The following is a 10,690-nucleotide window of genomic DNA, read 5'->3' on the forward strand; positions in this document are numbered from 1 at the left end:
TTCTGCCGGGTGGAGGGAGCCGGCGCGACGCCCCTGACGTCATGCTTCCTGCGACGTAATGTGAAAGCGCTCTATCCGCCGAATGGTTGCTAAGCGACCCCCGTCAGAGGTGCGGAGGCGGGGTGTGTGTGTGTCATACTACGGACACGCCCTCTTCTCAGTGACTGACTGACGATGACGCAGCTTGCTTTAACCCCTTCCGCCCTGAGAGCCTCTTTTCTGATGTTTACAAGTTAAAAACAGGTTATTTTTTCTTTTGCTAGAAATTTACTTGGAACCCCCAAACATTATATATATTTTTTTATAACACCCTAGAGAATAAAATGGCGGTCGTTGCAATACTTTTTGTCACACCGTATTTGCGCAGCGGTCTTACAAGCGCACTTTTTTTGGCAAAAATTCAATTATTTTTATTAAAAAACAGTCATTTTTTTTATATTGTGAAAGATAATGTTACGCCGAGTAAATTGATACCCAGCATGTCACACTTTTAAAATTGCGCCCGTTTGTGGAATGGCAACAAACTTTTACCCTTTAAAAATCTCCGTAGGCGATGTTTAAAAAATTCTACAGGTTGCATGTTTTGAGTTACAGAGGAGGTCTAGGGCTAGAATTATTGCTCTCGCTCCAACGATCGCGACGATACCTCACGTCTGTGGTTTCAACACTGTTTTCATATGCGGGCGCTGCTCACGTAGGCGTTCGCTTCTGCGCGCAAGCTCGTCGGGACGGGGCGCGTTTAACCACTTAAGCCCCAAACCATTTGTTTGTTTGTGTGACGTCACACGCCAAGCCACGCCCCCACACAGTAAGAATCACTCACTAGGACACACTTAACCCCTTCAGCGCCCCCTACAGGTTAACCCCTTCACTGCCAGTGTCATTTTCACAGTAATCAGTGCATTTTTTATAGCACTGATCGCTGTAAAAATGACAATGGTCCAAAAATGGTGTCAAAAGTGTCCGCCATAATGTCGCAGTCACGATAAAAATCGATGATCGCTGCCATTACTAGAAAAAAAAAATTATTAATAAAAATGACATAAATCTATCCCCTATTAGACGCTATAACTTTTGTGCAAACCAATCAATAAATGCTTATTGCGGTTTTTTTTTACCAAAAATTTTTAGAAGAATACGTATCGGCCTAAACTGAGGAAAAATATAGTTTTTTTATATATTTATTACAGCAAAAAAGTAAAAAATATTGCTTTTTTTTAAAAAATTTTGTTTATAGCGCAAAAAAATAAAAACCGCAGAGGTGATCAAATACCACCAAAAGAAAGCTCTATTTGTGGGGAAAAAAGGACGCCAATTTTGTTTGGGAGCCACGTCGCACGACCGCGCAATTGTCAGTTAAAGCGACGCACAAAGGGGCCTGGTCCTTCAGCGAGAAAATGGTTGACTAAAAAAAAAAAAATTATGTAAATAAAGAAACAAAACAAAACAAATCTTTGCGTTCTGCACACGTCTAGTACTCATCTGGTGCGACTCAACAAAGTATATCTGCGGTTATGAATATTTTCGTTTAACCCTTTGATTGGATGATTTAAATTCATGTTTCTTCGGATTTTCTTGCGTTTCTTGAGATGTTTTTTTTTTCTTCATATGACCCCAAAATTGTCCACCACCTTACCTCAGGGTGGAATTGGATATCAGAGAGAAACAATCTGGTGATTTTTTTTTTTTTAACCACTTGTCCACGGGAGGACGTCATATGACGTCCTCCACTTTGTGCGGTGATATCTGAATGATGGGTGCAGCTACAGGCATCATTCAGATTTCGCCGTCTTCAAGCGGAAGATTCTGGGCAAGATAAGAACGATCAAAGCGGCGGTTGCGCCGCTTTGATCGTTCGTATATTCTTATAGGCAGTGGGAGGGGACGTCCCTCCCGCCGCCATCCGGTGCTTCTCCGGGCTCTCCCGTGCCATCGGGGGCCCGGAGAGCGAATCGGTCGGCGCTGCTTGGAAAAGCATAGAGATGACTGGTGACCAAATGGTCACCAGTCATCTCCATGACCGTCGGAGGCCCGGGCGCGACGTTATGACCTCACGCCCGGTACCCGGAAGTAAACAAAGCCGCAATCGCGGCTGTCGGCATGTGATCGGTGATTTTTTTTTCACTGATTTCATGCTTGTAAGCCTGGAGGAGAGATGTGGAGACTTATTGACCCCGCCTCTCTCCATAAAGAGGACCTGTCACACTGATTCCTATTACAAGGGATGTGTACATTCATTGTAATAGGAATAAAAGTGATCACATTTTTATTTATTTAAAAAAAAAAAAAAAAAAATAAGTAAAAAAAATAAAAAAAATAATAACCTTTTTTTTTTCAAAACTCCCCTGTCCCCGTTATCTCGCGTGCAGAAGCGAACACGCATGCAGGTCCCGCCCACATATGTAAACGCTGTTCAAACCCCCACATGTGAGGTATCGTCGCGTGCATTAGAGCGTGTGCAACAATTCTCGCACTAGACCTCCTCTGTAACTCAAAAATAGTAACCTGTAAAAAATGTTAAAGCATCACCTATGGAGATTTTTAAGTACCGAAGTTTGGCGCCATTCCATGAGTGTGCGCAATTTTAAAGCGTGACATGTTAGGTAATCTATTTACTCGGCGTAACATCGTCTTTCACATTATACAAAAAAATTGGGCTAACTTTACCGTTTTGTTATTTTTTAATTCATGAAACCTTTTTGTTCCCAAAAAAAAAGGCGTTTGAAAAATTATTGCGCAAATACCATGAGAGAAAAAAAAGTTGCAATGACCAGAATTTTATTCCCTAGGGTGTCTGCTTAAAAAAATATATATATATAATGTTTGGGGGGTTCTGATTAGTTTTCTAGCAAAAAAATTGTGATTTTTACATGAAGGAGAAAAGTGCCAGAATAGGCCCGGTGGACAAGTGGTTGAAATAAGATCCTCTTAGAAATGATTGGTGGGTTGGGACGCCCTCACGTGACCCCGCCCTGTCTGCGTTCTTGTACCCGGACTATGGCTTGTGTGTTATCAAAGCTCCTGAGCAAATTTGTTTTATCGTCAGCAAACAGGTAAAGCGTCCCTTCGTTATACATTGCTGACCTTTCTGTGATTATCCAAGACATGCGCACCTTCAACTCAGACTTTTTATCAGCAGCCTTTGTGCTGCCGGTCAAAGTGTATCCAAACCCGAGAGCAAAAATTAACTACTTCCCGCCCGCGCCTAAAGCTGAAAGACGGCTACAGCGTGGGCCTTAATTGCCGGGAGGGCGCACATGGATGTCCTTTGGAGCTAGCACTGGCTGTGCGTCCCTACGGGTCACGCGCTCTGTGATCAGAGAGTCTGTGAGACTCGGCTGATCACAGATCAGAGTAAGGGGTCGAACCCGGCCCCTTGCCACGTGATCAAGTGTCAGCCAATGACGGCTGATCACGTGATGTAAACAGAAGGTCGGTAATTGCTATTTTTTCGGTAATCGGAGAAAAAAAGCCAACCACCGGCTTCTGTCAGATGGACATCGGTCCCCCACACAGAGAGCCATGGTTGCATTTTCTGTGCCCACTGCCAGTGCCCACCATGCCACCTATCAGTACCCATACCTCCCAACTGTCCCTGATTTCGAGGGACTGTCCCTGATCGTGAAAAAAAAAAAAATGATCTAGCAAAGCGCGGTGACGTACAACACGTACTACGGCACTATAAAGGGGAGGTTCCATTCGGATGGCGCCACCCTTGGGGCTGCTTTAGCTGATTTTGTGTTAGTAAAAGACGATTTGCGCTTTTCAGTCTGTTACAGCGCGATGAATGTGCTATCTCCATTACGAACGCTAGTTTTACCAGAACGAGCGCTCCCGTCTCATAAATTGCTTCTGTGCATGCGCGTTTTTTTCACGTCGTTAAAGCCCACACACGACCATTTCTTACTACGTTAAAAACGACAACGTTAAAAACATCGTGAAAAATTAGAGCATGTTCAAAATTTTTAATGCCCATTTTTAACATCGTGAAAAATGCTCTGAAGCCCACACACCATCGTTTTTTAATGACATAAAAAAATAAAAAAAAAAACGTAATTTTTTACAACCCGAAAAACGGTCGTGTGTACGCGGCATAAGGGTAACCACCATAGCTCTCTCCACAGGTGCGCAGGGGTTGATTTACTAAAGGCAAATAGACTGTGCACTTTATAAAGTTAATTTGTACTCTGTAAGAGCAGTTGTTCCAGAGCTTAGTAAATAAGCAGAAGCTCTGCTGACTTCCATTATCCAATCATGTGCAAGAAAAAATGCTTTTTTTTTTTCTCCTTGCACATGATTGGGTATTCTTTGCAAAGTGAAGCGTCACCTAATTTACTAAGCTCTGGAGCAACTGCACTTTGCCTTTAGTAAATCAACCCCACCAGGGGCGGACTGACAACTCATGGGGCCCCCGGGCAATAGAAGATTATGGGGCCCCCGGGCTTACAGATGGCCACTAAGCCAGGAGGCAGTGCAGAGGCGGGGCAGCTAAAATCTCAGGATTTTCACATGTCGCGTGTCGATTTTGGACATATCAGGGACAGATGTAAAAAAAAAAACACAGATTTTTACATACTGTCCCTGGTTTTACTGAGCTTGGCAACCCTGATGGGGCCCCCTAGTGGCATGGGGCCCTCGGGCAGTGCCCGAGTTCCTCAATGGACAGTCCGCCCCTGAACCCCACAGTGATTTTCACTTGAGCTTTACTGACTGTATGTGGGACAGAAAGGTACAGAAAGTGAGGAGTACCAACAATAATCAGAGGATGCACCAGGAATTCCAGCAACAATTCTTACATTTGCCCACTGGGTGGCGATACTGCATCACCACGTGTATTAGAAAGGAAAAGATACACAGACAAACTAGAGTGGAACCTTAGTCAGAAAATTAACCACTTACACCTAAAAGGCATAATGAGCTAGTATGCACCGCATACTAGCTTATTATGAAATACTTACCTTGGAATGAGGTGTGGAGAACTTACCTGGTCCACGCCGAGCGAGATGTCATCTTGCCTCGGCGTGTCTTCCGGGTATCGCCGCTCCAGCGCTGTGATTGGCTGGAGCGGCGATGTCGTCACTCCCGCGCGTGCACGCGGGAGGCTTCATTCGGGCAAGGTCTGGCGGCTGCCGGTGATCTGACGATATGGTTCCGGCTATCGAGATGGTTCCTGTAAGGACTGCGCAGGCGCAATCCCTGCCGACGGAAATTACCGAACCTCCAGGGCGACGTGGAATTCAAGGTAAGTGGCCAGTCGGCTCGCTCGGCCTCCTGGCTCTTTTTTTAACATCCTCCAATCCACAGGGATGTTAAGGAATGAGCCTGGATGCCGGCCGAGGTTCGGAAACTTCCGTCGGCAAGGATTGCGCCTGCGCAGTCCTTACAGGAACCATCTCGATAGAGGAACCATACCGACAAGTCACTGGGCCTTTAGCCGAGGATTCCTGCTGCGCATGCGCCGCTGCAATCAGCGGCGCATTGCGAGGGGAATACCTCCTAAACCGTGCAGGTTTAGGAGATATTCTTTATACCTACAGGTAAGCCTTGTTATAGGCTTACCTGTACGTAAAAGTGGTAGTAAAGAGTTTACTACCATTTAAAAAAAAAAAAAGAAGACCGAAAACTTTGAAAAAAAAAAAAAAAAGGACAGTTTAATAGTTTGTTATAACATTTTGAAAAAGCTCCCAACTGTCCCTGATTTGGAGCAATGTCCCTCTGTCCCTCTGTCCTCCTCATTTGTCCCTCATTTTGGTCTGATCTATATTGTTGTATATAAAATGCACTTTTTATCTATCAAAAAGTGTTTCCCAGAGCTAAACCTTTCATCTGATCTCTAAATTGCTGCATTTGTAAATTCCAAAATCCAATATAAAGGAATAGTAGTGGTGAAAAAGCACTTGTGGGTTTAACCAATCTTGTTTTTTGTACAATTCTCCTTTAAGGGGGTGTGGCAAGGGGTGTGTCCTATGTCTGCATACTTTTGCTAATAGGTATCCCTAATTCCCATCTCAAACATTTTGGAGGTATGTGATGGGCACTGATAGGCTGCACTGATAAGGCAGCACTGAGAGATGGCACTCATAGTTGGCACTAATGGACGGCACTGATTGGTGACACTGATAAGGCAGCACTGATGATGATGTACTGATGGGCATTGATTGACAGCAGTGTTGGGCATTGATAGGTGGCACTGTTGGGCAAAGGTAGGTGGCACTGATAGGTGGCACTGGTGGGCACAGATGAGGCAGCTCTCTGTGTGAGGGACCGATGACCCTCTGAAAGAAGTCGGTGATCGGCTCCCCCCCCCCCCCTCACGCTAAAAAAAAACAAAAACGATTACCGATCTTCCTTGTCTTGACAGCTGATCACGTGGTAAGGGCACAGAATCGGCCTCTTACTCCAATCCATGATCAGCCGAGTCTTTATACCAGTGATGGTGAACCTTGGCACCCCAGATGTTTTGGAACTCCATTTCCCATGATGCTCATGCACTCCGCAGTGTACTGGAGCATCATGGGAAATGTAGTTCCAAAACATCTGGGGTGCCAAGGTTCGCCATCACTGCCCTATATCCTGCCAATTATGTCATCAGCGCGTGCGCTCTGAAGGAACGCTTCTTCAGAGCCATGTGCCTTGACTGACGGCTCCCACGTGCATTCGCAGGAGGGGCGGTTTTGCGGTTTTAGCCACTCACATCGATGGAGCCTGCGCACCCTGGAGGAAACACCAGGAAAGATGTCAGCGGTGTGCCAGCGGGGGCTTCGTTCTAACGTATTTCATAATGAGCTAGTATGCGATGCATACTAGCTCAGTATGCCTTTGTCTTACAGGTTGTTTTTTTTTGTTTTTTTGGGGGGGGAGGGGGGGGTGTGTTTATAACCCCTTTAATGTCCACTGATATCACTGGTCCTTACAGCAGGATCTTGGGAAAGCTGAAGATACCAAATCTCCTTATACGTTGCTCCATCACTGCATAGGAGTGCATGCTCACAGAATTGGGAAGGGTAACCTTTCCCAGGATCCCATGAGAATACCCAGTCATGTCATCCTATAAGAAGCTGGGGTGTGAGTGAGTAGTTCTTGTTTTTCTTCAATTTTTCCCTAACGCCCCCATCACTCATTCAGCTGAGAAAATTCCCAGTATTTCTAGATATGAAGGAACACATGACCCCCTCTTTGTGACAGATCTGGTGCCTGGCGATTGGCCAATGCCAGTGAAGCTCGTGGGACTTTTTTTTTTTTAAGGTTAAATATATTTATATTACCGAGGAAACATCCCATTGAGAACGTCTGACCTATGACGAAACGCGTCCGGGAGGACGTGCAGTGACGTCACCACGCTAGGTGGAAGGCCTCCACTAGTTGCCAGCGGGCACTTTATTTTACACGCTGCTTGTTTTTATCTACCTTTCCTGAGATTGTGCCTGAAGTTTTCCTCGGGAACGGGTCTCCCTCTGCATCTCTGTGAGTCCATAAAGGCCGCTGCTGGGTCATAGCCGACTGCTTATCAAGCTGGCCCTCTGGTAAGCGGCCTTGCATCTTGGTGAAAGGTGTCACTTCAGTGTGGAAATATCACTTTTGGTGGTGTGTGTGCTTTCAGGATTCCGCACTTACATGTACCGTATTTATCGGCGTATACCGCGCACTTTTTTGCCCTGAAAATCAGGGCAAAATCGTGGGTGCGCGGTATACGCCGATACCCGCTTTCCCGCGCCGAGTTTTGTATACTGCGCCGACATATACCGAGCGCAGTACACTCGGGTATAGTCGGGCAGTCTCGGCTCCTTCCGCGCTCACGTCCTGAACGTACAGGACGTCAGAGCGAGAGTTGCCGAGCATTGCCGACAATACACGAGTGTACTGCGCTCTGTATATGTCGGCGCAGTATTCAAACTCGGCGCGGGAAACGAGCGGGGAGGACGCGAGGACGCCGCAGAAGGACGCCGGACCCGACGAAGAGGACACCCGAAGCCGCAGAAGGACACCGGACCCGACGAAGAGGACACCCGAAGCCGCAGAAGGACACCGGACCCGACGAAGAGGACACCCGAAGCCGCAGAAGGACGCCGGACCCGACGAAGAGGACACCCGAAGCCGCAGAAGGATGCCGGACCCGACGAAGTATACACCAGAAGCCGCAGAAGGACGCCGGACCCGACGAGGCCGCCGATGGACGCCGCGCAAGACACCAAAACTGTAAGTACAAAAAAAACTTTTTTTCCACAGGTTTGAGGGCAACTTTAGGGGTGCGCGGTATACGCGGAAGCGCGTTATACCGCGATAAATACGGTACATTATTGCAATTTGGAATCACATATTTACTTTTTGCAACCTATGGACTTGCCTATTATCAAAAATTGTGAATTTGATTTTTGAATTCATTTTACTTTTTTAGAGTTTTTGGCGCGGCTTTATTTTCTATGTATATTTTTATTACTATCAAAGATTATAAAAGTGATATAAAAAAAGAAAAAAAGAAATCCACATTGAAATTATGAGTACGACTTGACAACATCCACACAAATGAGGTTAGTCAATCAACATCCCAATACAAATACATTGATCATCTCTTCGACTAGCCACCCAGGAAAAGGATCAAAAAGGTGCGGGTGACTTCCATACCGCCAGAACTTCAAGACTGGAAGATCAGTGTGGCGTCAAGTAACATTGAATAAACATTAAATAATAAAGCTCACCAGGAAAGTAAAGAGAAAGGGGAGAACAAAGAAAAAAAGAAGAGGCAAAAGAATAGTAGACACGATTCTTGATGCTTAAAGAATCAAAAAGAGGAGAATTTTGTGAAGAAACTAAAACCAATGACCCTTTTTAAAGGGTTAGTCCACTCAAAAAAAAAGGAGGTTCACGTTGGTGGATGACCACTTGAAGTCTTGGATACTTTGGTTGAGATCACCATATCTCCTGGCTCTAAATCCGTCCACCTTGCAAGGTGTTTCTTTCCTCGGCATTGCCTGCTTCATAATATAAGCTCCATTATTAATCCAAGAGACACAATGGTTTCCCCTGGTAATAACGGGCGTGCACACCCAGGAACTCAAACTCAGAGATCTCACCAGAGGCGTCGCTAGGGGGTGGCTATTGAGGCTATAGCCCCAAATCTGCGGCCCAGAGTCTCTAGAAAAGGGGTCGGCACCCGGCCCGCCACCACTGAATGGGGGCACCCGTGGACATTTTACTGTCAGTATCTCATGGCTGGATGGGGGCGGGAACCATAGAAGTTAACTTTTTTCATTAAACACCGGGTGATTGGTTGGTAGGATTGCCCGGCAACCAATCACCAGCATGTTAATGTGAAAAGTTAACTTCAGTAGTTCCCTCCCCCCATCCAGCCCTGTGATGCCCTGCTTGCTGTACACCTGTGTAAGGTAGGAGAGTTCTACCTACACAGTGTGTGTTTGTGTGGTGGGGTGCAGGGGACAGAGGACACTACGGGGGGTGTGCAGGGGACAGAGGACACTACGGGGGGTGTGCAGGGGACAGAGGACATATACGTGTATATGCCCCGCCCAAGCGTTTGACTTTCTTGCTGTACACCTGTGTAAGGTAGGAGAGTTCTACCTACACAGTGTGTGTTTGTGTGGTGGGGTGCAGGGGACAGAGGACACTACGGGGGGTGTGCAGGGGACAGAGGACACTACGGGGGGTGTGCAGAGGACACCACGGGGGGTTCGCAGGAGGCAGAGGACACCACGGGGGGTGCGCAGGGGACAGAGGACACCACGGGGGGTGCGCAGGGGACAGAGGACACCACGGGGGGTGCGCAGGGGACAGAGGACACTACGGTGGGTGTGCAGGGGACAGAGGACACTACGGTGGGTGTGCAGGGGACAGAGGACACTACGGGGGGTGTGCAGGGGACAGAGGACACTACGGGGGTGTGCAGGGGACAGAGGACACTACGGTGGTTGGCAGGGGACAGAGAACACTACGGGGGGTGTGCAGGGGACAGAGGACACTACGGGGGGTGTGCAGGGGACAGAGGACACTACGGGGGTGTGCAGGGGACAGAGGACACTACGGTGGGTGTGCAGGGGACAAAGGACACTACGGGGGGTGTGCAGGGGACAGAGGACACTACGGGGGGTGTGCAGGGGACAGAGGACATATACACATACCTGTATTTGCCCCGCCCAAGCGTATGACTTTCTTTACTTCGCTGCTACGGGATCTAGCCGCGGATCTTTTTTAGACCTAGCAATGTCCCTGGATCTCACTATCTGAATCCCTGGAGATTTAAGAAACAGTTATGTGGTTTACCTCTTCAGCATCTACCAGAAACTGAAATATCAATGTGGGTGAACAGATGTTTTAGGGTTGGCTGCATAGAGGAATTGAATAGTAATATAGCTATTGTGGATTTATTAGAACACGCCAGATCCAATAAAGTACCATCCTTTAACTCTTTCGTGGGATGGAGTGGGGATCCCCATCTACTGAGAAGTGGCCTAACAAAAAAAGGGGTATACTTATAAAGAAGGACATTATATATATATATATATATATATATATATATATATATATATATGGCACCAAGGAAGTGAATGCATATGTAGTTCCTTGGACCAGTTCAAAAAGAAAATCTGATTTGCTGGTGAAATATAGCTTTCCAGTGAACCCTGGCTCAGTTCAAGACTTGCTATTTCCCGTTCCACGGAGGACGGAAATGGATGGT

The 10,690-nt window shown here is 46.8% G+C and overlaps 1 long non-coding RNA gene across 1 annotated transcript; it reads right to left on the bottom strand.

The window, feature by feature from the left end:
• Positions 1-8,410: 8,410 nt before the first annotated feature.
• LOC120942590 lies at positions 8,411-9,756 on the bottom strand. Its single transcript, XR_005750194.1, has 2 exons — positions 9,553-9,756; positions 8,411-9,374 (listed from the first exon to the last, which is right to left on the bottom strand). It is a non-coding gene; the product is annotated as an uncharacterized LOC120942590 (long non-coding RNA).
• Between the last annotated feature and the right edge of the window lie 934 nt (positions 9,757-10,690).

Source organism: Rana temporaria, chromosome 6, assembly GCF_905171775.1.
Source record: "Rana temporaria chromosome 6, aRanTem1.1, whole genome shotgun sequence".
Taxonomy (NCBI): domain Eukaryota; kingdom Metazoa; phylum Chordata; class Amphibia; order Anura; family Ranidae; genus Rana; species Rana temporaria.